Genomic DNA, 22,952 nt, shown 5'->3' on the forward strand with positions numbered 1-22,952 from the left:
GGAAAGAAATGCTGTAGGGGATGAACAGTCTTGAAAGTCTCACTTTATAAATTGCTGTATTATAATTACAGGCCAATTAAAATTCAGTGTTACTCTCTTCATTAATTATCATCTTGAGCCTTACAAATAAGTTGGGAGAGACTGCTGTTCCGTAGAACATGCAGCTATCCCCCTCCTGCTTTGACTTTGAGAGAACCATGGCGGAGTTATGTGCTTCAATAATAGAGATTACATCAGGAAGAACCCATGGTTTGCACTGTCAGCCTCCCAACCACTCCATTCCATGGTTCACAAGCACTCAAAACTCACCACCAGAGCTCAGAAGGTATCAAGAACTCTAGGTCCTGTGAACAGCAGTGCAATTGTTAAATTCCCAAGGAAGTCGATGCAATAATTTATCATATATTATTATACACACCCTGTATTTCACAAAGAATTGCTGGTTTCAAATGCTATATTGCTAGTGCTTGCTTGGGCTATTAATGCCAAAGTCTCTCTGAGAGCTATGCAGGCATTGTCAGGAATCAGACCAACACGGATACATTTGTCAGTTATGGCCACTGTAATTTTTCCCAGCACAAAGCAAATGCCTCCACAGATTGCTGCCCTGTGCCACACATACTTTATTGGCCCAACCAAAACTCAATCATCCTTCCTTGCACCAAAAATGTATGGTGACAAACTGAGCAATAATACCATTTCTCTTATAACCTTATTCCACGAGCAATTTGAATATAGTGTTGTTTGGGAGGCTCCCCATTTAGACTGACCATGTATTGTGTTACACTGGTGATTGTACCACCCAAAGTACCTGTTTCATTAATTCAGAGTTTATCAATTTTAGTTGGTCCAATGCACTATTCCATCTCTAATTAAATGAGTAAAATCATAGTACATTAGCTCTGTAATATCTTTTTCCTGTGAGTAAAAAACAGAAAAGTACCAAGGGCTGTTTCTGTTAAAACACAACATGGATCTAACCTCAAGAGAGATGTTTTCCAGCAGCTTGACTCTTATTCCAAATTAGTAACCACATCCTTTGCACAGGTGCTGAAAACCCAAAAGGATTCTATTGTCATTAGAAGAGATGTCTAAGCTATAATAAGAGAACAATGTGTTACAAAAGGGACTGTAGGAAAAGAACGACTAAACAGACGCGTAATTTAAAAGCTATTTCTGCCATAATAGCATCTGCCAATTCTGCTGTTGTGTTTGGGAACCAAAGATCAAAGTGTGTCTCGCTTGGGCAGGCTGGGAAGGGGGATCATGACAACAGGCAGGGAATGAGCTGCTCCAGGCTCAGGCTTACAGGGAAGCGAGCCCCGTGCCAATTCCACACCACGAACTGAACGGAGGATGGCTGTGAGAATGGGTTTGGACATGATGCTGTGGTATCTCACACTTCCCTGAAGGGCTTCCTATGAGCTTCCTCTTTTCCTTCATGCTGGCCAACACCCCAGTGCAGTATTTAATGCTTTCAGACAGTAATTGAACATGAGAACGTGGATCTGTATTTGATATGCTGAGCACATTAATTGCATTTCTTTTTCCCCCCTTCCTATTTTGCTTTCTGCTCTGTACCTATGTTTTAAATATGCTTTCTATCCATCAAAGGGCTAATAGTTATTCTGAATTATACATGATTCCTGGGGACTGGCAGACCTTTCTTCTCCAATATGTATATACAAAACAAAAATAAAGCTCAGAAGAAATGTCAGGGATAATTAGGCAAAACAGTGCCATATATATGGACAGAAACGAGACCCATCAGGTAGCATATGTAAAGTGATATCCCCAGTTATCAAAGTACTCCTTTCTAGTCACAAACTGATTTTCATTTCTTCCTCTCTGGCACTGGAGCAGCAGGGTTTGGAATCTTGCTGCTTTTTCTTTTAACTTTACATCGGTTATATATTTGGGCAACATAAAGGTTGATTTTACATTTCTTTCAGCATACAGTCAATCAACAAAATCAGCATGTCTTCCAGAAACAGAGTTAGCTTTCCATCTTCCCTCAGAGGGCCTGTAAAATGTAATTAATGTTTGCAAAGCTCAAGAATATTCTTGCATAGAAAGTGCTTACTTACTGCCAAGTATTTAATCCAGGCACTGCAGCCCAAGTTCCCAGATGTGACTCAGGGATTCAAAAAGGAGCATTGACACACAAATAAATAACAGCTGAGGACTTTCAATGCACAATCCAGAAAGAGATTCCAAAACACATACCCCAGGACTACTCAACTCTTTAAGAACAAAACTCACCAAGCCATTTCCTTCTGACCTCAGAACCCTCAGACAGGAGGAACTGGGCTGCTGAACTTTCTCCAAGCTGTTTAGCTCAGGCCTGAAGAGCTGCACATCCAGCTCCCAGACGCCAAACAATTTAGTTTTCACATACTGTGTGTCTGAACATACTTTGACTGATCACAATTCTAAAAAGCAGCATCACAGACAAGACAGGGGTGGACCGAACAGCTGAGGAGTTTGTCCTCTGCTTCTATTTCTTTTCCAGAAGTTATTTCACATAACACAAAGAAATTATTTTCTGCAGAGATTTGTCTCTTCTTAACCATTTGTGCCCAGCTAGAAGGATTGAGAGTGGCACTGACTGGCTTGCAGGTGCTTTTTCCACAGGGCAGAGGGAGGCTGCTCACTCCCTGTGGTACCTGCTGCAGCAGGTCATGAGCTCTGCAGGCCAAGAGACTCAGTACAAAAGCACCATCACTCATGGTGATGGCTCCAAGAGCTAAATATGACCACCTGGTACCCCCTGAAACCTCAGGATTTATATGACATTCTGTGCACCACAGCAGTTCTGTTTCCAATCACAGTTTGAATTAAAGACCACAGAGGACAAGAAAATTATTAACTATTAAAAAAAAAAATGGTATATGCATTAACCAAGCATGCTTGGACCCTGGACAAACCAAATTCTATTTGGGATCTGTAGCAGAAACAGTTCCATAGTAAAATATCAAGATTGTCATGGATATTTAGTCAACAGGTAACATGTCTTGGGCAGTTTTCTTTAGGTGCAGTATGTGATCTTTGCAGCAGCTGAGTCAAGTAGGGCAAAAAGTAGCACAAGCTAGATAGGGGTCACACTTTTAATGAAAAACATAGAAGACATCTGCCCTAAAGCTATCAGGCCTTTTAACTAAAACAAAACACAAAAACCTAAAAATACAAAGAAGCACTCCCACTGGAGGAGTGTTTTAAATACCTTTAAATGTCTCCCAAACAACAGCAGAATAATGAAAATGAAGAGAACCGAATTTATTGGTAGACTGACAGCATTTTCAGCAACCTGGGGGCAGGAAGTTCATTGGAAAGATGGAGGTCTTTGTTAGTGATGGACTTAGAAAGTGTTGGTTAAAGACATTGCTGTGGTGATCCAAGTAAAAAATCTTCAGATGACTGTTTCCATCAGCTGTGTGAGAAGAAAGCCAGCAGAATATGCTGTGCCCATGGAGTTATTGTCTGACCTTGGTCAAAAGGAAAGCAGAGAAGCCAATGGTAGGTGAGAGGGGTTTGCTTTGTTTGCAGAGCATTGCGCGGGCACTGAGCGCTGCAGGCTCTGGCTGCTGCCAGCACAGGGATGGAGCTGCTTGGAAACGCACCCAGAGGAGCTGGGCTCGGAGCACAGGCCCTGGGATGCTCTTGGGAGGGGCTGCTCCTTTCCTCTGGTGCCATCCTCAGTGCCCAAAGCAAGGGTTGAGGCGCTCTGGGGCTGCTCTGCTCCAGCCCTGCGGCCACCAGAGCTCCCCAGGACACAGCAAGAGTGCCTGCAGTGGTGCACACACAGCTCCTGAAGTTATCACTTCACTGGAACAGCCTCGGCGTGGCAGGGCACAGCCCCGATTCCTGCGAGCTAAGCTCCAGAAACTGCTCATTTCCACACAGGATCTGCAAGGAGACGCGAACAGGGACGTTGCCATTGTTCTCGAGATTTGACAAATTTAACTGACACACACTACACAGCGTAATCATACCCCAGAGACTGAGAAATCCTTCCTGAAAAAGGAGCAAGGACAATGCTCATACATGCTTGTGCTTCAAGTACAGAAATGTAAACACCATGTTGTTACATTTAGATTTAAATTAGATAAAAAGCAGGGAAGACGGAAGGAGAAGAATTAAGAGGAACACCAATGGATGTACTGTCTCATAAATATAAGCCAATATATGAAAATTTTAATGATCCTGCAGCATTGCATAAAATCACTTACAATTTTTCTTTGTTCAACTAATGTAAGATTTCCTAAGAATTTGTGCTATATATTCAATAAAGCGAGAGCAGTGACTATCAAGACCTATTTATTGTTACATGCAGTACCTCAGCAGTGACTGCATAGTGCTTTCAGATATTTCTTGAGAAGCTACTGACTTGTAGGTCAAGAAAGGTACAGAAGAAAAGGGGAATTTAATTTTTTTAATGCAATATTCTCTTACTTTCTTATTGTGTCATTAAATATGTACTTTTGCCCCTCTGGAAAAGTTCCAACAAAGCTTTTTGAGGACTCATTATGTAAACTGTATTTCTTCAGAAGTGGGTACTTTCTGTGATACTTAAATATTTTCCAAAAATTGATGAAATGTATACCTTTTTTTTTAAAATTGCCTACGTATTATTAAGTGTAAGGCATTAATAGTGTACATCATTGTGAAAGAAATTATATTCTAACAAGTTTTAGCATTTAAAGGGAATCTGATTTGGAAGATCATTTCTCTTGTAATGAGATGACTAAGATGAAAGAGACCATTAAAAACAATGACCTGTTTAGGAAACTACTTGCATTTTATCCCAAGTCATTTGTGCCCCCCAAACCTTGCACAAATGGAGAACTTTAAGGATGTTGCAGAGCACAAGGGGTACTTATAAAGGAAAAGCACACAGGTAACACCCTTCACCTTCCAGTCAACATTGGGGGATAAAGAGACACAAAACATCTTAAATACTAGGACAGAAATAACGTTGTCCCTTCATGCCTAATGAAGGAGAGATGGATTAATGGAAAAATCTTACTGAATATATGCACCTATCTCATACAAAAGTTAGTGAAGTCGCACTGCTCTCTGCTTAAAATAGATAAATTACGTAGGTAAGGGGTCATAAACAGGAGATGGCACCTGGAAAGGAGCTCTTAAGTTGTAGAAGATTAAAATAGATGTTTGTTAACCAGCCAAAAACAAATTGGAGGTTTGTTCTAGTGGACACAACTGAGCAGTCACTGCCAGGCTCCCTGTGCCAGGTGACCAGTTCTTGGGGAATGTTTCTCCACCTGGAAGCACAATTATATTCTGCTATGTGTGCCCTCTATCCACAGTGGCTCTGCAGGAAACACACATGATTTATCAACTGCATGATTATCAGTGGAGAGCAAATTCCAAAATGGTTGATGGAAGCATTTTCAGAGAGTCAGTTGTAAATGAAACATCAAGCATGACAAAAAGAGACAGAGCTTGCTTTTCAGAGCAGGATGATGTGTGGGCGAGCAGTTATATAACACCTAATATCACCATTTGGGTTATTTCTTTATGCCTTTCTAAATTCCCATCCACTTGGGCAAACACAGCAGCATTCTGATAAAGATGTTTTGGAGTGCTGGTAGATTCATAATATTGTTAGAGTGCTTAATGATTACAGCTATTTCAGAGCAATGAAAGTAATGGTATATTTGACACTATTTGATGCCAATTTATTTTAAAAGGATATTTTTTAATATATTATAAATATATATTATATAAAGGAAACTTCATGTTCAATTCTTGAACAGTATGTCATTAAAGCAATCAAAAATCTAATCAATCAAGGCAAATATAAATTCATATGTATACACTTAACATAGCTGCAATATTGGTACAGGTCAGTATTTTGCCAGATCCATGAGGATAGGAATAAAAAGAAGACATTTTATAAGAATCTGTTATTTTGTTTGGTTATAAATCTTCTCTGAAAAAGCTTCAGTAGCTTCTAATAGACCTCATGGCTAGACAAGCTATGTATAGTCAATGACTCCTTCATAATGAGGCCAAAGGAAATGGAAAAATATATTAACAGAAATTGCCAAGTAAATTTTAGTATTGAGAAAATGATGTGTATGTGTGCTGTATGATAGGCAGTAATGTAAGAACTTAACTCAGTGAGACAGTGATCTGCAGATGGACAATACATTCAATTCAAAGATGAAGAGGCTACATTAATCAAATCCATTATCTATTGGAAAAATGTACTCAGTCTGAATAATTCTCACATCTTCACACTGGTCATGTAGCTACTGCCTCAGGAGCAATCTAGCAGAGTGTGCTATGGTGAACGAAATGTCTGATTTTGGGGAAATCTTGGAGACAGTAGGGCCATACATAACAAGATACAGGCCTGAGCTGCTCCTAAGCACGTTGTATTCCCAAGCGCTACTGCACTGTTGTCTTGCCTGGGAAGCCTGCTGCATATTCCAAAGCTGCATTGCTGTATCTGCAAGCTCAGGCAGCTGCTTTCCACTGTGCCTGGTATATATTTCCAAGTCTTTCTTTAAACTTTCAAAAGTTAAAAGAATGTGTATGGGGGATCAGGGAGTGTTGCTTTAATAAACAGACACAGAGTTCCCAATAACCACTCGATTTCAAAAGCTTAGGCTGCAAGCAAGAGAAGCTGTGCCAGCTGTGGTATATTTTATGTATTAGACTGGAAGTGGTAGAATTATTCATTCCTGACTTTCTGGTCCAATTCTCCAAAAAACCTAAGAAAGGACCACGAGGTTATTATAATGTGTTTGAGGGACAACCGTACTTCCCATGATATCAGATTTGTTTCAAGATTATTCTCTTGCAAGAAGGAAAGAAACTGTTCTACGTTTTTGTTCCTCTTACCCAGCTGAAGAAAAATGTTTCTAATCTGTCCCTGTAAAGGAATATTGTCATGTAAAGAAGAAGAATTTGTTATGCAATGAACACTGTAGCAATTATTCCTGTGGTACCTCTACTCACAATTAATTTTTTCCAAACACAAACTGAAAAGAGCGACCTGGCCAGTGCCATGATTCCTTAAGCGCATGAACCAAGCAGTTCTTCACAAATCTCTGAGAGGCACTGAAATGCATTAAATTCAGCATTACACCATGCTGGCACTCACCATGCGACTCAAGAAGTGAAACAGAAGTGAGATTTTAAAAACAATTAATGGCCTGCTTTTTCTTATCCTAAGACTGAAGGAAATTAGGAGCTTTAAGTTGCACAGGGCAGGATTCAAGGCAGGGACAGCTCCATAAGGGTGGATGTGCGCTTCTGAGATGACACCTCCTGAGCAAAGAGTGTCCCATAAGAGCAAAGCTAAAGCTAAAGCTCTCTGTATAGAATGGGTTACATTATAGTTTGGAAATGTTGGTTTCCAATACCTATAAATAAAAGTCTAGATGGGTAGGTGAGATGCACAGTAGGTGTATGGAGTTATGGTAGTAAATAATACAGTGGTCCCTGCTTCCTGCAGACAATATGCCTGGGAACTACTGAGTATTCCAATTAAAAAAAAAAAAAAAAAACCCACCAAAAACAAAAATAAAAGCAAAGATTCACACGCAGGGATTTGGGAATGGTTTTCCGGTGGCTCGATCAGTTGTAAATGGAGCCTGATTTCACTGGCCTTGCAAATTCATTAACACTAGATTTCCTTATTCTGGAAGATTTCTGAGATCCATTCACATATGAATGCATCCCTGGCTCTGCTCTCTCTTACTGAGGCAGCTGTCTCTGAGGATATTGTCCAAACTGTTTTCCTGATGGGTCCAGTTCAGGGAGGAGAGGAACATCACTGTTGAGCATCACTCAGGAGGAATAAAGGTTCCTTTGAACTGACTGCCTCACTTCATGGGTGGGAGAATATGAGAAGTTATTTCTGTTCAAATAAGGGCCAAAAAGGAGAAATAATCTCAGAGGAAATCTGAAACTCTGCGATAGTCAAAATGAGTTTAGCATCATGCTTATGATATGGGAAGTGCACAGCCTTCTTACCTTAAATAAGATTTCCTGTTTTGGTTCTATATTAGATGACACGAATTGCCCTCAGCAAAACAAATTTTTATGGATAGTTGCCATAGGGAAATGTCTAGGAGAATTAAACAGTTCACTGTACCATGGCAGCCTTAAATCAGGCTCTGCTGGCGGCTGCAACACTGCGCCTTGAGGGACAAAAAGGAGTAAGAAGACAAGAAGAAAAGTGAAAGAAGAAAACTGGTAGAGAAAAGGCAAACAATACAAAACCCAAAAAGAGTGCAGCTGGGGACACAGGAGAAGGTCTTAAAGCATTATAGTGGGAACACATTGAAGTGCAGGTTCTGGTGCAGAGACACCAGGCAAACCACAAACTCCCTGGATTCTGTTTCTACAAACTCTGGGGTTTGCAAACTCCTGTATGACAACTTGAACTGTGATTTTGTACACTCTCCCTAAGGTATCAGGGACAGTCCTTGCCATGTTTAACTGGGGTGAAAATTCTCCCATCTCAGGAAAAAAGGATAAAGGGTATGTGTGCACACAAGGCATGCTGAACTAGGCTCTTACCTAGGCATGGTATCTAACTACAGGTTTAGGAAGAAATGCACTTTCAGCAGAAGATGAAGGTGAGTGCTAACAGTTTTCAGAAATGTTTTCTCTTTCTATTTAAAATAAAATAATTATGAGTTTAGGAGAATGTTTTTATTAAGATCAGATTTCTCCGTTTGTTTTAGAGAGACTTGTTGCTCAATTGTTTACAAAAGTACTTGTGCTTGGTAGTGTGGATACTTTATACTTAAGCATTTGTTAAAAAAAAAAAAAAACCAACTTGTTAAGGCCTGAATTTAATGTTGATCATAGCTCAAGCAAAGAAATAAAATGATGCTCTTCTGAAATCCTATTCAATCTAAATTATTCAATTATTCTGTCAGCCATTAAATTATTCCATTTGATGACATTTTGCAGGCATCATCCTTAACTTGGTCATTTAAACATTCACAGAAGAGGAGAACCATGTCTGTGCACAGACAGGGCAATGCCATCTTGCAATGATTACTTGGATGATTAAACTCTAAGTATATCTCACAGTTCTTCTTTTAGTGGTAGCTGCTGGACTATTAAGTCTCAGCTATAAAGATTTTGATGTTTTAGGAGAAAATTAGCCTACTTGGCAAATTTCAGGAGTCAGGCACAGTTACTTCTGAACTTGGGCACAGAGGTCTGAGCTACTGCACTGCTTCATGACACAGCACTCCTGGAATATGTGTGAAAAGGAAAGCATCACTGCATCTTACTGCTTTACCAGACAAGGGCAAGCGAAGGAACTGGACATCATACCTTTAGCTCTTCTTTGCCTGAGTTTCTGGTAGTTTGTCCAGCTCTGTATTCCTCTACATTAGAGATTTTTGCAATAATTTGCAATCATTTAATTGCAAAAGTTGCAAAGTGTTGGAGACTTCCTCTGTTTCCACTTAGGGACTGCTGACTTCTTACTTGGAGAAGATCTTGTCCAGTTTGACTAACAACTTTATTCTACTCATTCTCCTTATTAGGCGTGTTCACATCTTTCTGACATAAATTTACAATTTCATCCCTCAGCCTTTTTACTGTCCACACATAATTCAGTTACCAATCCATGGGCTTCTGTTTGCCTTTTATTTGCAGACTGTCTGAGCAATACCCTTGTCCATGCCTGATCTCTTTATGGCTGTTTTTCTCTTTGAGGGTGTGTGTATATTCCATTGTTGGAATATAGTGTCCCCCCCAGAGCTAGAGCAAGAGGAGGAAGTATGTCACAGCTGTGTGTTGAGAAGCCTAAAATCCTGCTGGGTTTTTTTCCCCCCAACACACCATCTAACAAAATCAGATCTAATTCACCACTGGTTATTTCTAGCCCTTCTTTTCAGTATGACTGATTTCCACGCTCCTCCTTCCCACTGAGTATCAGTGGCTCACACTGCATCCCTTGGAGACAGAGGTGTCTCCGGTGGGACAGCAGCTGCTGGTTCCCAGCTGCTGGCCAGCCAGGCACACTCCCCCAGCACTGCCCGTGCTCAGCCCTGAGCAGCACACTCCCAGCTGTCTGGATTCAGCAGGAACATCCAGACCCTCGGAGAAGTTGTGAAGATGAGACCTGAAAATCAATACAAGCGAGTTCTGAGCTGCAGATGAAATAAAAATTTTAGGAATGTTCAGGCAGTCACTGTGTGAACTTTGTCAGGTATCACAGCACGTAGCACAGTAAGATCTGCACATGGGAAAAAGAACTTTCTAAGTGTCTGGAAAACTGTTCTTCCTCACATATCTGGAGAAGTTCTGGGATGTGGGGGTCTGAGGCACTGCTATGGATGCAGAAATAACACATGCCTTTCTTAGTTACAAGGAGAAAATGTCCTGTGAAGGGGTTACCACTCTCCTAGTGAAGGAACTAGACTTTTTTGGGAGACACAGAACAACCACCTCCCACACAGATCAAAGTCCCTGGACAGCACCAAAGCCAGGGTGGAGGGTGTGGGATGAGAGCAGTGGATCCTGCAGAGGAGTGGAAGAAGAAAGAGATGGCAAGATGTAGGTGAGAGCTTAGGCACAGCCCATGTGGAAACCAGAAATGTAGGTGGAGAATAAAACCAGGGTGGGACATTCGGTGCCAAGCACTGAGAAGACATGCAGATCTGAAGAAAGGTAAGTGCCATTTGCAGGCTTTGTGTGCTGTCTAGTGCCAAACAGCTCTGTGCCAAGGATTTACCTGGCCTGTGTGACCACGTCACAGAGATCCTAGGCTGTAGTTGATGACATCCAGCAGAGAGCACACTGGGAAAGGTCTGGTACCTAATATTCAGTGGGATTGATCTATTGCCTGCATTAAACCCACTCCTGATACAGTGCAGCTAGAGCCAGCTGGCCAGCAGGCAGTGCATTTTGCTGCATAATCTCTTCTATGTTTTTCAGCAAAGAAACCCAGTCATACATTCATTGAAGTTGTTTGTTTCCCCTGTACCTACTGGGATAACATGCAATTTTCACATTACTTGAAGTGGTGTTATTGATAGACCAAACTGCATTCCCAGTGACTGATCTATCCATTAGCACTGGTTTGAACTGTGCTGCTCTCTCATCCTTTAAGGTTTTAATCTCTGACTCATGAGCAACTTCACTGAGGTGTAGAATAACCTCCAGAGAAGAGTATTTTTTCAATCAATAGCATTTTAGTAGAAAAGCAGGACATGCCTGAGTACACTAATTGAAGAACATGTTTCCTTAGTCTCAGCTCTGTTATTGTATTCTAATTTCCCACCGTTTTTACAATTTAACATTTCTGGCTGATAAAAAGTTCATCACGATACAGAGGATTTATTTAACATATATGAGAATTAACTACTAATTTTGGAGGCAATTTGAACTGTGTGAGATTAAATTGGTGCTATTAACATATTTGCAGTTCCTCTGACTGGGAAGTAACCTCGACATCCACAAATCACTTGCCACAAAAGAAGCTTTAAAATCCTCACCAAACTGAACTGAACTTTTTTGCAACCCAATGAAAAATTTCTTTTTGAGAGAAGTTCTAAGAAGGTCCCAAATGCATTTAAGTTACTTTTCTTTATCCTAATTTTTAGTCTACTTGTCTTCCTGTATGTCCCTTTTCCCAGGCCTTCTTCCAGGAGTAGGTGAGCGTTGTAGAAAGGTATGCTAAAATTATTATTTTAATCAATTTTTCAAATTTGCAGAAGAAGCAAACAAAACAAACAAAAACCGAAAAACCAAAACAACAAAAAAACCCACATTGAGGACATAAAAGAAAATAAGAAAATAACACCATTCAGATTCTTTTTCCCATGTATTGTGAATAATATTGCATGCTTTCCAGGAAGACAATGAGTGAGTATGTCATATTTTTGTTATTCTTTGGGGACAACCACTGTGTAACAGGATAGAGAAGACTTAATAAAAGGGGGGTAGGGATGGGAAATAAAACTGAATAGCTGTACAATAGGAAATTGTTTTTTTTGTCTCTTCCTTCTTGCCACTGTGACTCAGACAGGATGATCACTTCTCACCAAGACATCCCTCCTTCTTTGCATATCATGTCTAACACAACAAGACACCAATCCTGACAGGTTCCTTCATGAATGACTGTCATAAACTTATAAAACCAAATTATCCTATACTTTCCCACAGATATACCAACTTTTTTTTCCCTCTTAGTGCCTGCATAGGCTACAGCAGTGTTTACCTCACTATATTAAAATCTAACAGGCATGAGATCTGTCAAAAGCAATTCCTGTTTCCTTGCACTGGAGAAGCTCAGAATGTATCATGGCTTTATGGTTAGCTTTCATTAAAACCTAAGAAATTATATATACACTACCACTGGGAGCTAATGAACTAAGTGCTATCCTAGCTGAACAGATCCAGAAAATGAGATGTCAAGTGTGGGGAAGTACACCTGTAATTGCCTCTAGTGAGAGAGACAGCTGGAGCTCATCACTGCTGTTTCTCCACACACAGGCTCAGTGAAAAGATAACTCTCTGGCTCTGCTAAATTCTCCCAAAGGGTCAACTTTCACTTCTGCTGGTGTAAAATCTCACACTGCTTTACTCTACTTATTAATTTCTTCACAGCCCAACCTTTCTTAACCATTTTGCAGCTAAAATAAAATCCCACGAACACCCTGAGAGTGCCACCTTTGGAAAAATAATTCCAAATGATACTCCAGGTTTCTTGGCTAGGCATATGCATATATACATATATATGTATATAAAATATGCATATCAAATCAATCTAAGTTCACATTAAAAAAGCAAGTTCTAAAAGCAGTGGGATGAAAGGGGATTAGGTTGTTCAAGACTTATGGATAAATTTTAAAGTCTCCTGTCAAGACATACCTTTCCCAATAATAGAATTTTACTGCAGTAATCATATTTTTTTTCAGAGGAAGAAAAAAAATACATTCTGTTTCTAAAAGGAAAAATAAAGTGTGTGCTGTCAAATTCATTCAGGAGGAAAAGTTAAAATAAACAGCTAAAATTAACTGGAACACTGCCCTTCCACAGAAATATTTTAAAGGGATAATATTAGATTGCAGCCAGAAACTGGCAAGTGGCAATTTTCATTCCAATCATTAAATATGTTCATGTAATTGACTACCTTCATGAGATACTGAAAAGTCCTGCTGCTTTACCAGATTTATTTATTATTTTCTTTTTCTGTGTGATTACCATGGTAAGTACTGAGCATGGGGTCCTCCCATCAGCAACAAGAGCAGCTCAGTCCCCACCACGCACATTGTGCAGGGTTAGAAACACCCCATGGATTAGTGGAGACTTTTTCATTCAGACTCCCCAGCTTTGGGAATCCCCCTGTTTTCTTGCTTGTCTGAAGTCTGGACCAAGGTATTTTCAGTGCTTTGCCTACCTACAACCTTAGGCTTCCCCTAGGTTTGTAAAGATTATTTTTCTCTCCTGTCTGGAGGAAAGAGCTCTGCCATAACCCTGAAGTATGTAAGGGTACAGAAGTATCCTTCCAGCTCAGTGTTGGTGCACTCCCTCCATTCACCGTCCCTGTGAGGGTCAGTTTTCACATATGAAGAATCCTTCAGAGCAAGAGGAATAAATCACTTTCCCTTTCATGCTGCCACTCCTCGCCTTCCCTCAGCCCCAGAGCGAGCCTGGGGGTCCCTGTCAAAGGCAGAAATGACAGCTATCCATCTGCCTCTTTCTCTGCATGCTCTTTACCTTGAGCACGTTTTTCTGGCATGGTGGTGATAGATTTTAATCATTTAATTAAATCAGTCACTGTCTATTTCTGTTTTCACTGCCAGTAGGCTCAGCAAATGCTTCTGAGAACCCAGGATCCTTCTAGAAACTAAATGAAGCACAGGGATAGAGTATTCCCCCTCTTACCCTGCACAAGTGACTGCAAACCAGGACTATTCACAGGCATTCTGCTTGGGTTTCTTACTTAATGATAATCTCCAAATCTCCCGAATGTATCTGGAAACATTTTATATCCCTGAATCACTTTTGTTCAGGAAGGTACAGTAGTTTCACGAATACAAGCCGCACGGATTATAAGCCGCACTTCCGGTGCCTCGACAATGTTGCTGTCTTTGTCAATAGATAAGCCGCACCCCGAATATTAGCTGCACTTTCGTTCGTAGCGAGAATCCGTGCGCAGCTTTCACAAATTGGCCAATTAGTAACAGGATCGCGGCATAGCGGGCTTTACTGGCTCGGGGCGGGGCCAGGAAGGCTCGGCCCGCTCATGGTTGCCGACGGGGCCGGGTGGCCCAGCTCAGCGCCACGGCTCGGCGGGGCTGGCCGGGTGGTGCTGCCGCCGCCGCCGGGCTCGCTGGCCCCCCTCTCCCGTCAGCACCGCCCCGCTGCCGCGTTCGCTAGCCCTGCCGGCGGGCTGCCGCCGCCGCCGCCGGGCTCGCCGGCCGCCCCCTCCCGTCTGCACCGCCGCTGCATTTCCTCGCCCTGGCCGGCACTGCAGGCCCCCGCACCGCCGGGCTCCCCCACGCTGCTGGCCCCGATTCTGCTGGGCTTCCCCCGCTGCCAGGCAGCCCCACCCGCCGGCCTTCCTGCTTCTGCCATGCTCCCCTGCACTGCTAGCCCCAGTTCTCCCGGGCTCCCCCGCCCTGCTGGCCCGGGCTCTGCCGCCCCCCCTGCCCCGCCCTGCTGGCTCAGGCTCTGCCGCCCGCCCCCCACACTGCTGGCCCCGCCTCTGCCAGGCTTTCCCACCTCTGCCGGGGCCGGCCGGGCTCCAGCTTGGCTTGGGGCTGCCGCGGGCTCTCACTTCCGTGTTGGCAGCTTTTAGAATTTTGTTAATGTATTAGCCGCCCCGGAATATTGGCCGCACTTCCGGGTTTCCACCAAAATTTTGGTCAAATTGGTGCGGCTTGTATTTGTGAAATTACTGTACTTTTTCAATCATTTGCCAAGCTGAAAGAGGGTTTAATGTATGGCTAAAAAATAAACTCAAACCCTGGAATTAGAAGTAGAGGACACAAATTTTTGTAACTAGCTCCCCAGTTCTGGCACTCATTGTAGCACAAGTACTTGGTGCTAACTAGTAATTGATGAAGGATCTTTTTCCTTTTAAACCAGAATGCCAGGTTGTACAGCTGCAAAGTGGAGTGGGCTAGTGAGGACAGTGAGACAGCCATCCTTGCTATCCTTGCTATCCTTGTTATCCCAGCCGACAGCAATCTTGGGGCAGCAATTGAGAAAGACTTGAAAGCTACTTGAGAAGGACTAAGCACATTTTTGTTAGGATGTTCGAAAGCAGGGTAGAGGAAAAAAAAAAGGCAATAGAAAGGTGAACCGAAAAAACCTCACTTTCTGACACATTTCTGAGTCAGAAACACACCTCTCAGTAAGGGCTGGTGCTTCCCTCACTCTGTGACACTACAGATCCAACCCACACTTTCTGAGAAAGACAGAGTACCTCAGCAAGGGTTAGCTTACAGCAGACAAAGATGATCTGCCTGCTCCACAAATTGCTGATAAATGGCATTGCCAGAGTTCTTTTCACTTCTAAATAACAATGTTTTCTCCAAATATTTTGCTGGAGTGTCTTCAGTCTATCACCTCTAAGGCTTCAGTTGTCACCCTTTCCCTTTCACTGAGAATAAGTGATCACTTCTCTTTATTTGTAGGTAGATAGATTGCCTATATAGTTGCCTGGTCTTTTTGGTTTTCCTCTCACATCTCTTAAGTCTTCCCTTACAGCCCTGACAAAGAATAAAATTGCTAGAAGCTCTCCTTTACTTTACCAGAGAATGTTAAGTAATCTTATTAAATTGCATTTTCCTCTGCACTATCACAGGTTTTTCTCTACCTTTCATAAAGCATAAAGCAGGAAATTTGTTTTGCAATTCAAAAAATAGCCCCCAAAAAGGAGAGCTCTGACTCATTTCCCCATTTTGCTAGCAGCCACAAAACTAGCCCATTAAAACCAGCTTCCAGTCAAACTGATGTTTTCTTAACATATGTTCCTCAAAGCTGTGCCAGCTGTGGTGCTCTCTACAGCCAATCACTGTGTTAATTGAGGTGAGCAGTGAAAACATAAATACCTAAGTTGCAGCACTTTTTAAGATATTTAGAGCTGACTTGGATAAGCCATGCTGAACTACCAAAATTGTGTCTCCTGTTCTTTCATATTTAAGGAAAGTGGTGGTTTTGTCTGCTTGTCACAGCTTGTGGCTGACAGCAATAACAGAGACACCAAATGTGGTTTGGTGTCTAAGCTCAGAGTGGTCTCAGCAGGGTTTAACACTAGACCCAGCTTGGGACATGAAGCATGTGAATCTTTATCAGCATCTTCTTCGGCCCAAACTGGCTTTGCCATTAATAATTTTAAGCTAAATAGGCATTAACAAACTCAGCAGTCTCACTCAGGACATATTTCCTCTGCAGCATTCAGTTTTTATTTTGTTTTTATGGGAAACAAAATTGTTGCTTTTGGTTTTGGTTTTGACATGCTGTCAAAAGAGATTCCAGATTTGTCTCATAATTCAATCTAATCAATGAGGTACTGGCAAGTTTTTATGCAGTAAGGGTGTAAATAATGGAATAATACATATTTTCAAAAAATCCCTAGAATCCTGTGCCATGCACCTCAGAGAAGATCCATGGGAGAGGTACCCAATTCTGCTGGAAGTAACGAAACACAGAATTCCTTACTAAGCTACCTCAAAATGCACAAAACCAGTGAGGTGGCTGAAAACCACCACATGCAGAGCTCTGAGGAGGTGTCAGCACAGGAAAGCCAAGAACTGATGCAGGGTAAGCACAGGGGGACAGACTGGCTTCCCTGCACCACTATTCCACCCTGCAGAAGGCACTGCTCTCACAAGCCACAGCACCAAAGAAGACGAAACACAAGTGCTCAGTCCTGTCAGGGTGTACATGCAACTTCAGTTTTAGGCAGTTTTGAGGAAAAAGCTTCAGTTCTGCTTAAACCCTTATCTTTTTCTAGCAATGAAGTGACCCTCTGGTGTATTAGCAGCATGGAAATTATATAAGCTGGAGTTTTTGTCCTCCTGACTCTTTTGGTGTTAGCATTTTATTCTGTCACAAGTTCCTAGACGACAAGCCCAAAGGCAGGCTGTATTTTTACAGCAAGCACAAGTTGACTAAAAGAACTAAATCACTTATCATCATTTTGTGCATGCAAAATACATTTCTTTAAAAAGCATAGATCCTCTCTTCTTTCACATTATTTTTAAATGGAGGCATTGCCTGTGCCTCTTCAAGAATGAAGAAAATTCCTACAAATCTGAAAAAAAATTATCTTCTGGAGCTCATTAAATGTGAACTACTGCATTACAAGGTGCAGCCCTCTCCCTTGTAGCTAGCCATTTAAATACTTATTTGCTGTGATCTCTGAGATGACATGTCCTTTTGAACTACAAGAATGAGTTATTAACTTGATGAGAGAAGCACATGGTCACAAATTACTTTCTCTTAGTCTGGGGTTTTTTGGAGGTTGTTGCTTTTTTTTTTTTCCCCCAGCTTCTCCAGGTCCTAAAGAATATGGTTCTAAATTAGGGTCTTTGACAGCAAAAGCAGAGCATATTTTATAGCTCCCAGAGCTACAAGAAACAGTTGTATATAAGCACAAAACCCGACAGTTCCTATCTGAATGTGCTCCAGGTCACTGCTGGCCCAGTTCTCAGTTGCATCCCAGCCCCTGTTGTGCCATTTCTCTGTGAGCCATCTCCTGCAGGACCCCTCCAGCAATGGGTCAAATGCTGGGCAGCCCAAAGCCAATGGAGCTGCCCAGCACTGTGTCCTTGGTGGTCCAGAGCCACAGGGAATGCCCAGCTGTGCTGGAGCAGCACTTGGAATAAGTCATCTGCATCAGGGAAAAACTGGGTTACTGCACTCTGCAAGGGATTCTAACTGTTATAAGGAGAAAATGACTGGGCTATGAGATACAAATCTTTTAATTTTATTTTTCTTTCACATCGTCTTCTCTTGGGGAACTGTCCCTGTGCCAGGAACTTTACTGGCACAAGAGCTTGGCACAGTGCTTTTGTCCCTAGGCCACTGTATTCATTTGTGCTAATTATAAGGTTAAGGAGGATTTTCTTTTTCCTCTTCCCTAGTGGATTGCATATTCCACAGTCAGATGTTCAACCTAGATTAAAAAAAAAATAGATATATAACCTTCAGGCATGTTATTTCTCTTAGACTGTACAGAAGGGATTCCACAAACATTCCCTTGTTTCACAGATCACACACACAGTGCAGGAATTAAGTTTGAGTCATTCTGGCTTTTGGATGGATGCTGTTGTTGAAGCAATGGTGGCTACTTTTCAAAGAGCATACAGACAGCCTGGTGATTACTGAAATGCTGGGGTCCTCAATACCTGAGCTAACTGAAAATAAACAATATTAATTAGAGAATGCCCATAACATAAAACAAGCTTTTATAAGTTCTTCTGTAAACTTTTCAAGAAGGGTGTCTGAAATCTGAACTATTTTAGCTGGAACACTAATCATGCCAGATTTTTCCATTTTTAATTCATAGAAAAATAATGTAGAAATGACACCCTTGTTATAAGGACCAAATGTCTCAGAAGATTTCTTTAGTTTAGTAGGAAGTTCTTCCTCAGATTTTCTTGATTTCTCTGGTCAGGTCACATCATTTCTCCATCTCAGCAGCATATTTGAAAGTAGACAAGACAATGTTTTTTCATCCATTTTTCTTTGGGTGTTGGCTGCAGAGACAAGATATTTTGGATGGGCATTCCCTCGCTATTTTCTGCAGGACACATTGGGTTACCACATGTCCTTCACAGTTCCTAGGGATTGTCCTACTACTACCAATGATAAATTAGAGTAATTCACATTAGCTGAACATTTCCCTCAAGTATGCTTGTGACTCTCTGAAACTATAAGTACATAATTATAGAAGCACAACTCTATAAGGATTAGTTGCTTGCTCTTTAAATTGGATCAGTGTGTTTCCATAGTACCCTTGATCATGTTCTGATACTTGTATTTGAAAATTTACAAGGAGAATAAGTGAATAAATTGTACTGCAAAGTGTATAAAACCCAATAACTTGGAATTTTAAACAACAGTCAGCCTTCAGGGACAGAAGCAATAATTCAGTTTCTTAGTTACATCACCAAGGTTCTGTGCCTCATGTATAAACATATTTGTTCAGCTTGCTGGCTGCCAGATGATCTCCAGTCTGGATGGTTTATCATGGCTGACTGAGCATGGCCAACCTGCACATGTACTGAAAGGTAGCCCTTCTGACAGCATCTTTACTTCTTATGAAGGCTAATAAGTTTTTAATGTACCTCATCATTCCAAAACGGACACACTGTTTGTGCTATGTCTATGGAATCAGCGTGGTTACCAAGAAATGACCTTCTCCCAGGAATGTCACATCTCTTGTCTCATTGCAGCTCAAGAACTGCAGCTTTCAGCCTAAGCTGGGTTTTTGCCTCTCTGGGTCACTCTGTGAATGGCACAGCAGCAGTGGTGCACTCTCAGTGCTTTGTGCTTTAAAGCAATCTAGGATTGCTTAAAGGGACTTTGAGCACCAGCCTGGACATAATGCAACCCAAAACTTTTTCTTTTAAAATATCATATCAACAGTTTATTCAACATCCTTCCATTCTTGCCAGCACCAGGAGATTCAGTAAAATGAGCTTTGTCATGGGGAGATCCTTGTCAGTGTGGCTGGTGACCCTTGGAGCTGAAGCTGTTCACTCTCACCCTGAGCAGACATAAGCCTGAATGTTCAGCTGCAACTGAACTTTGTTCCTCTTCTGGTGAGGGAACATATCTCACTCTCTTGAGGACTAAAGGGGCTGACAAAAGGATGTTTGACTGGCATGCCAGATACCCACAGAATACAGGACACAGAAGTAATCTTATTCAGATATTATCAATTCTCACTGAAGGAGGGACTGGGTTAGGCTTGAAAAGTAAAGTAAAATGCCTTAGAATCCTGCATACCTGGAGCTTCACATCGAGAGTTTCTATAGGAAATGGGAACACAATAACAATGTAGTGGGTGCTTGATTCAGATGAAAAGCTGAAAAGTGTTTCTTAAGCATAAAAGAAAGCATGCTTGGCTTCTCTGAGAGCTGGGCATTCTAAACTTCCTGTTAGCACAAAATATTGCAAAAACTGAAGACACAGTGGGGATAATGTTGCTGCAGTTGCAATAGTCTAAGAACATTAGTGATGGAAGGCTTGTAAGTGGAGGCAATGTTTGGCATTATGGAGATTTATAAATGCTTATAAATGCTTACAGTGCCAGCAAACTGCAGTTAGATAAAAATGAGATGGGTCTGCAGAGCATCCAAAAAGCTTTTGTTCAGCCAGAATTTCCCTGGGGGGGTGAGCCCATTACATGCTGCAGAGGGGAAGCAGTGGGCATTACAGGCTGGGTGATGTGGTCACTGATATGAGCTGAGCAGGGAGAGGGATGCTCTGCTCCCCCCTCTCCTCCTTCCTTGGTCGCTGCAGTCATGGTCCCTACACCCCTCAAAATTTTCTCTGCATGCAACCCAAGCAGGTCTGTCAAATGACAGCTTATCTATGCCATCCTTGTGATTTCTTTCAGCCTGGTTTTAAAAATAGTTTCTGAGCAATTATGTGTCACATAAGAATAAACCTGCATGCTGGTGCATCTTTTCTGTCACCGCGAAATAACAGCACTACAGTGTCTACATTTCACTCTTGTCTTATTTTCTTTTTTTTTTCTGCAAAGATCAACAGCTTCTGCAGTAAAAGGACACAGCATAATCAGGAAATCATCAGCCTGAAGTAAGTATAAAACTTGCAAAATTATGCACTCTGTGAAGAAACCTGCTGCTTTTTTTAGCATCCAAGCACACACACTGAAAAACTAAATCCTCCTATAAAACAAAGCCAACACAATCCTCTTCATACCACCAAGGCTTCACTTACTAATGAGAACATTACATTTTTTTTTTCTTTTCCCTGAAACTAAATACTTTGCATGTTTCTGATGATCCGGCATAGGTGGGGGTGCTTTTGGAGCTTCTTTGTTTCACCATGTTCATAGAACCTTTACTAAGCCTGTTTGTAGGCATTTGCACCAACAAGGCGAGCCCCTGAGACTTCTGCCTTCCTGGTGCTCATACTTAAAGGAAGGAATTATCACTTGTGTAAGTCAGCATCTCCCGCACACTGCCTGGTCACACCAAATAAAGGTACAGAAAACTCACTTACACCCTTCTCCATCCACTGAAATGCTAAAAAAAAAAATGCTGTTGGTTTTCTGAGGATGTCTCAAGGCAATTGTTTTCCAAATTAGGAGCCCTGCCTGCTTCTCATGCCTTGAAATACTATTGTGCATTGCCTCGAAATACTATTGTACATTGCCTCTCCCAGAGAAGTGATTTGCCACAGCCTGCAGCTACCTTGGACTGTTTTTCCTTCTGAAACTGGAAGTTCTCCACTTGCAGTGGGTTTGATAGCCCAGCTTCATGGTTCAAAAACATGTGAGGTGTCCACTGATGGAAGCTCCTGGCCACACAAGGAACTGCAGCATCACTACACTGCTATCCAGTAGTGATCCCTGGATTTGTTCCAGGAAAGGAAAACTCAAAACCTCAACCTCAACCTCCTTGCCATGGCAGTATTTTCCCAGAGCATTCACTGTATCCCACAGACCCTTGATTTAGGTTGAAGAGTTTTCTGTGTGCTACTGAAACATCTCTCAGACACAGTGAGTGTGAACTGATTGCACCACTGCGTCCAAAGTCTGCACAGACAGCTGCAGATACATCTGAAAAGCTGACAGAATTTTTGGCAGATACTTTTGCATGGCTCACCATGCATGGGGAAGAAGTCAAAAGGGAATGGCTTGAAATGACCCCTGAAAGACAGAGAGACAGTGCCCAAACACCAGCAGCAAAACAAAGCTGCAGTGACAGTGACAAAGGTATCATTAATATGAAGAGGATTTGACAGGATTTGTGGCATACTGATTTATCATTAGCAGGATTTTTCCCTGGCTTCTTTTAGAGTGATAACTCCAATAAAACTGCAGGATGACCAGGGATAACAATGAAAAATAACACCAAGGAAAAGCCCTTCTGGGGTTTAAGAGCAAAAGCCCTTTTTTTTGTAGCTCAACAATTGTTTGTCTAATTTTTCAAAGCATTGCAACACTAAAAATAATAAATAATAATAAATATAAATAATAAATAATAAAATCAGTTTAATTTCTAAATTAAATAAATAGACAAAGCTGCTGCAGCCTATGAGCTCACCGCTGCTGAGTGTGTGCTGCTTGAGCAGAAGGGGTGGTGTGTTTGAGAAGGCAGCAAGAACAATAATATATGCAGAGTGGCTCAAGAAGACACACAATTATAAACACTTCCTGCAGAGCACATTAGGTCTGCAGGTTTATAAATGCTCTTTAGATTCCATATTTTTATCACTCATCTTGAAACAGTCTGAAAAAAGAAAAAAAAAACCAAAACCCAATAAAAACACATATTCAAGGTCAGGAGTAAATTTTTTCTTTTTTTTTCTTGAATGGGAGGGACAATTTTGTGACCTTGCACTCCTCAGAACCATTGTCTGTTCTTGTGCATGATTTTGGTCATAGGCCTGATGTCAGGAGAGAGATCCCAGGCAGACAGATGCATCAGGAGGTTTGTGAGGCCAGACCCTCAGCTGGTACAAACTGTGACCTGGCATTGACTTCACATGTCACCACACGGCAGGACACGAGCTGCTCTCACCAGCTGGTTGGCATCAAGCTTCTATTTTGTAAACTTAAGCTGCTGCCAAGAAGTTGTTTACAGGGCAACAGTGGATTGCTTACTGGCTTCTCAGACACTGAGGAAGCAAGAGGAAAAAAGAAGAAAACCAACTTCTAACTGCCCCAAACAGCCAGAACAGAAACAATCCTCCCCACTTCTGCAACACCTGGAAGAGCTGATTGGAACTGC

This window comes from Catharus ustulatus, chromosome 8, assembly GCF_009819885.2.
Source record: "Catharus ustulatus isolate bCatUst1 chromosome 8, bCatUst1.pri.v2, whole genome shotgun sequence".
Classification (NCBI taxonomy): domain Eukaryota; kingdom Metazoa; phylum Chordata; class Aves; order Passeriformes; family Turdidae; genus Catharus; species Catharus ustulatus.